Genomic DNA, 6,837 nt, shown 5'->3' with positions numbered 1-6,837 from the left:
GAATTATTAAACCATCTTTTCGAGGATTCTGAAAAGCAATAAAATATCGGACATATATATGGAAGTGACAGCAATATTTGATTGTTAACAGGAGAAAAGAAAAGAAATGAAAGTTGGAGCAGTTTGCCTTCGCATAATAAGGGATGAAATACAGAGACAATACATAGTTAAGATGATATTACAGTGTCATTTTAGTTTCAAAGATATTTTTAACCTGTAATGTACCATGCTGCAATGTGTACTATTATTGATGCAAGCATTACTGCAAAAAAATGGAATTTAACAATAGCATTAAATACCCTTGATTCAAATTGTATTATTTATTCATTTAAATTGATTAACTGCCTGTTTTATATTATTTAGTTATTTATATCATCTGTATTGTTTGCATGACTACGATGTGTCAAATATATTACGTTCCATGTTCGTGTAAAGGTCTAACACGTAACATACAGAGTAATTTGTCATCAGGAAAGTAGCACTTCAAATGGTCACCAACTTACCGCAGAGGGTCGCTACGGGTTACGAACTCAGTAAGTCGTTCAACTTGACTGGTAAATTTGAGATGGGCGAGGCTCGGTTGCGCTAAGTTGCACAACACATACTTTAAGCATATATCACGTCCGATCGACCCAAATAAAAGCATATGCTTGTCAAAGCGAGGCGATGTGAAGAAGACGAAGGTTCACAGTTTAATGCTTTCAATGACAAAAAGTTTCCTGTTTTTTTTTCGTGATGGCTCTATGTGTCATATAATGCAATGTTTCTTTTCTTTATGTACGAGTTCTTTTCGGTTCAGTGATTTCAAGTAGTATCTACGTTCAGTCATAACAATTATACCAGTGTACTGTGATGATACAATTTTAGTCACACAAGTAGTTTAGCAGGACGACACCACCACCATATTTTATGTCAAAGAATTAGGCTAATCCAATCAAATGCTATTTTGGAGCATCTTTAGAATACACCACTAAAATGTCTTTCAGAAAAATACGTAGTGTGTTATCACAAATAATAAAGTTGAGAAAAAGAGCTCAGGGAATGTATTTATTGAAACGTGATTATTTGCTCTAGAGCTGCAATATTCACTCAGGTACTCAGGTGAAACAGGTAAATGAGATAATTAAAGAAGTAAGATAATTAGTGTAGTAACTAAGATATTAATGCAGTTGTGTAATATATCTGCATTGACACCAACTACTGATAAAACTACCTTAATTGACGTATTGATAGAGCCCCCACAAGTTATAATCCTTTAATTGGTCGTGAAGAAACAATCAACGCCCTCTTTTTGATAGTCGCCGCTCCAAACACATTTTACCACCTCAGGCGGGTTGTGGTTGAAATATACATGAAACGTATGTTTGTTTATTCTCTCTCACGACCTGTAAGATGTCTGTTCAGAACACTCACTCGATCACATTTTGCATGTATTCGGATACGTTCGGATTGTTCACTTAAGTGTTTACAAATCAAAGGACGAAATAAGATTTTTCGCATAGAAGGTCAGATGACCATTTTTTAGTTTTATTTTCGCGAACAGTTAAAATTTATTGTTGTGTGTTTGTGTATGTATATGTGTGTATTTGGCGATATAGTGATTGTACAGACTCTCAGCTGTCTGTGGCGCGGTTCGACCTACTGACCTGTATTTTGATCAGCTGTTATCATTGTTTACAGGCTGGCCCTTCGACATGTGTGTCCATGTATATGTACAAGACCAGTTATGTCACAATAACACGACAGCGCCTCGCGCCCCCAACACACGCCGTTGATTGGCAGTCTACCTTTGCAAACACGGTGTTCTCGTCTTAAGACGGAGTTTCACGATGTCAAATGAATGGTGGAGGGTGTGTCACTTATATTTAGACTGTCGTGAGCTTGTACTACGGGTACTGGTTACTGGTGGGTGTATGTCAGTACAATCCCACCACGGTATCTCGTATACTCTTGGATGTTTTGTGTATGTAAGCACTGGAGTAATTCATTAAGCTGGAGGGTTTGGTCTGTGCAACTCCCACCACACTGTATCATACGTTTGTATACCGCTATTTTCAAATACAGGTGCGACAGGTGTGACTCGGTTAGGTGGCGTTAATGTTATATCAGAATCTCTTATATACAGAATCTCACCCAAGTGTCTACTGGTATCAAATGCAGTACAGGCAGATCAACACGAGTTGATAAAGTAACAAATATCCGAGGTTTGCCGAGGATATTTTTACCTTTATCAACTAGTGTTGATGTAATTGATATCAGTAGACACGAGGATGAGATTCTATTTATCATCTAAAATCATTCCTCATTAGTTTACATGTAGTACATGTACTGCCATTAGACTTGCAGTGCAACGATGTCACAGCATTGTGACGTCATCAGCTTCATGACGCCCTAGCATTGTCAGGGCATTGTACAAAACCTGCTATCAAATCGATATCTCCTAGGAGGTATCGTCTGATCTCACAACAGCGATATCTCCAGTGGAGCACAGTTTTGGATGACAAATTGATATTGGCTTTTGTGTCAAGCATGTTGTATATTGATTTTGGCCTTTGTGTCAAGCAGGGTGTATATTGATATTGACCTTTGTGTCAAACAGGATTTATACTGATATTGGTCATTGTGTCAAGCAGGGTGTATATTGATATTGACCTTTGTGTCAAGCAGGGTGTATATTGATATTGACCTTTGTGTCAAACAGGATTTATACTGATATTGGTCTTTGTGTCAAGCAGGGTGTATATTGATATTGACCTTTGTGTCAAGCAGGGTGTATATTGATATTGACCTTTGTGTCAAACAGGGTTTATTCTGATATTGGTCTTTGTGTCAAGCAGGGTGTATATTGATATTGACCTTTGTGTCAAGCAGGGTGTATATTGATATTGACGTGTATTGATATTGACCTTTGTGTCAAGCAGGGTGTATATTGATATTGACCTTTGTGTCAAACAGGATTTATACTGATATTGGTCTTTGTGTCAAGCAGGGTGTATATTGATATTGACCTTTGTGTCAAACAGGATTTATATTGATATTGGTCTTTGTGTCAAGCAGGATTTATACTGATATTGGCCTTTGTGTCAAGCAGGGTGTATATTGATACTGACCTTTGTGTCAAGAAGGGTGTATATTGATATTTGTCCCGTGTCAAGCCTTGCAATTGGCCTTTGTGGTCATTTTATCATGCAGTGTTTATATTAGTGTTGGCCACTGTGTCAAGCAAGGTATATATTATTAATGGCGGATGTGTAGGTATCAGTTTACAAGGCAGTTACAGTACTATAAACAGTATATTCTGTTAACAAGGCTCGAGCTGACGAGGTTTCTATTTTGCCTGCGCGAAGTTGAACTGGTGTATGCGACTAATCAAAGCGGTCGATATGGAACTGCTGGGCCGTATCACACACGTCTACAATAGGACTAACTCATGTTAACCCCTAATAGTAATAAAGCTCATGGTTGATCCGATATCTGTGTAATGAGACCTCCTCGATGGCGACGATATTAGCCCAACTACCTCGTCCCTTTGTAGTGTCGTATATGTGCACGTGTGTGAGTACTGCTTATTCCACTGATGAATTAAGCGGGTGCACAGAATGATAAGTCAGGTGTCTGTGGACGTGGGTGATGGCGTTTGTAAGAGTGGCATCCTGATATATTCCAGGTTCGAATCCTTTATTACGTCTCGTTCATAGTCATGGATGTAAAAAACGTGGTACGTGTATAGATCATACAGCATACCGGCAGCCTTTTAAATACCCATCCACCCGGCAGCTCGGAGAGAACATGCCTCGACTGGCAAAATGATTAGATCGATTTTCAGTTACCCAGTAAACCAATTATTTACACACTGCCGTCATATAGATGGTATGTTGCTGAATGCGGCTTAAACCTAAACTCACTCAAATACTCGACTGGAAAATTCCGACATCTGCCGGGCCAACATCTGACTATGGGACGACTGAGGCTGGATTCAATTTGTCTACCACCAGGGGCGCCACCCAAAATTACACCCGCGCAAGACATCCGCGTCCGTACCTGCATCTGGCTAAAGCGCCAGGCTAGTGATCCTGCGAGACTGAGGTGTCTGGATCGAGCCCATCTGTGACCGGGTATGAAAGTCTTTGTGTTAACTTTGAGTGCAGACTCTTTCCGTGTTGTCACAGCCCTAAAGTACAGTACACAACACTGTTCTCTTAAAAGAACCCACGAATCCGTTGGTACATGACCAGATGGTGACCACATGAATACGTGCATACACCTAGTTGCGGGCACTATGTGTCCCAGTCAAACCACGATAAACTCGGTGCGCCTAGTGGCAGCAAGTACTGTATTGTATACTCCCCAGGGAGCTGAGATTAATAATACGATGTGACGCTGAGACTGACATCCAATGATCGAGCAAGCACTAGTTGCATGGATATGTGCGCTATATAAAAATCCTATCCTATCCATCTTCGTGATACATTTCACACGCCGGTAAACACTGCACAAATCATCAGAGGAGACGGGAAACCTATCAGTCTTCAAACCGGTCGATGGCGTCTCACTGGATACGGCGCTGTCGACCTCAACACCGTCAGAACACGTTGCAGCGTCACAGACACAGACATTGATGGGCTAATCACCATAACCAAGCAAACGTCATCTTCTCAAAAGGATCCTGTCACAACCTGATAATGTCACCCGGGTTTACAGACGTCAGCGTGATGGTTTTGCATCTGGTTGTATCCTATTGGAAAAGGAAGGCTTGGTCTACAATTATTATCAAAGTATCATTGTATCTTCGGACAAATCGACGATCTCCGACCAAGTCCCCTGCCGCAGACAACGCTAAGTCTTTGAATATATAGGGCTTTAGCATTGCAGGGAGGAAAATAACGTGGTTGAGGGACTGTGAAACTTCACATTTGGCCTTCTGCAACCCACGATTGCCATAAAATGCGACCCTGCTTGTCGTAAGAGGCGAGTAACGGGATCGGGTGGTGAGGCTCGCTGACTTGGTTGACACATGTCATCGGTTCCCAATTGCGCATATCGATGGTCAGGCTGTTGATCACTGGATTTTCTGGTCCAGTCTCGATTATTTACACACTGCCGCCATGTAGCTGGAATATTGATGAGTGCGGCGTAAAACTAAACCCATTCACTCATATTTTGTGCTCACAGACAAGTGTTTTCCAGCAGGACAACACCGTCACCGATTTCTAAAAACAAACTTAAGTTTGTGATTCTTCAAAGGCATTTAGAAGTTGGCGTAGCAATACAGGACAATTTTTATGGATAGCAACTTCTTGAGTTTATTTTCACGACCTTTCGTGGCTTCTCCTAGGTTGAACTGAACTGAACAGCCTGATGAGGGGGCTAGGATAGGCCCCGAAACGTCGTGAAAATAAACTCAAGAAGTTGCTATCCATAAAAATTGTCCTGTAAACTTAAGTTTTCTCTCAGATCTCAAACTGAGTTTGATAATTTGAAACAGTTGAATTTGTAACTCAACTGCATTTTAAAATACATGTATTTAAACGCACAAACAGCTTAAGACATCTGTCCACCAAACTCTGTCCACCATTCTTGAAAGTGCATGTTCGTCTCCAGTTTGAGTAAAGATTTCGAACTTAAGTCAAAATTCAGATTTAAGTTTGTTTCGAGAAGGTTGATCCTGGACGTCCTGCGTCGCAACAACATAGTCTCATGGATGGATAGCCGTGTCTCCATATAGGAGTGATATTTATTTTACTAAACACAACATAAAAACAGAATTGCGTCATTTATGGCTCTTACTATCGTCAGTTGTGACGGGGAACACATATCCAGGACACAACATAGATAAAAATAGGCTACTTTCATACACGCTTGACTTGAGCTTAATTTATGTCTCTTGAGAATGAGACTGCTCTGAAAAACAGACACAACTACATTCTACATAAGTATGCTAATCTTCATGTAAAATACTATAAGTTCATTGATCAATGACGCTTTAAACAGTTTCCGTGACACCCCTGCCACAATAACTGGCAAACCCAGCAGAGAAGCTCGCTAACAATCGTATGACGTCATAATATGACGCATGCAGTGTTTTGAGTTCGAAAACTGTTCTATTAGCTGTCTTTGTGTTCACTGTGTAAACAATTATTTCCCCGACTTTCACTATTTTATTTAAACTATGTTATGCACTGAATCGTTTGCACACTCAACTTAAACACAATTAACCAGTTTAATAGCAGTTCTAAGCTTGTCAGAATATGTGTGATTGATTTTTAAAAGTGATCTTCCAAAGAAAACAAAATGATATTTTGTACATTTAACACTGGGTAAGATAAATGCGTCGTAAGCTTCTCCCTCGGGTAATACCGCCTTCGTACCAGTGTCATCCCTCACCTATTTTCAAGAGTAACACTGCCACAAAGAGGTGTACATAATTTACCCTTGTAAATTCCGTATTTCATGAGGCACAGCCGACGAATTTATTACCTTAAGGTCTTCTATTTAACATTCAACATTCGCCAGAATGAGACGCAAAATGTCTGAAATTTCCTGAACGGTCATAAAGGAGGAAAACTCGGGATGACTTAGTGTATGTTAAATTTTTTACAAAATTTGAGATTTTGTTAAACGACAAATGAAATACATTTGACACAAACAAATAAGAAACATGGCAACAATATTGTTCTTTGTTTATACTCATAATTGTATACGATCAGCCGTTGGGCACCCACATTCCATCAAAGGTCAAGGTCATTCGTACAACCCGAAAATGTGTGTCACGTGATAGATTTGATAGGGTGTACGGTTCGTACACCCTGGCATATCCGCCTACATATTTTAGTATGC

This window comes from Haliotis asinina, chromosome 15 (assembly GCF_037392515.1).
Source record: "Haliotis asinina isolate JCU_RB_2024 chromosome 15, JCU_Hal_asi_v2, whole genome shotgun sequence".
Lineage (NCBI taxonomy): Eukaryota > Metazoa > Mollusca > Gastropoda > Lepetellida > Haliotidae > Haliotis > Haliotis asinina.
The sequence above is the reverse complement of the archived record's forward strand: the minus strand, read 5'-3'. Positions refer to the sequence as shown.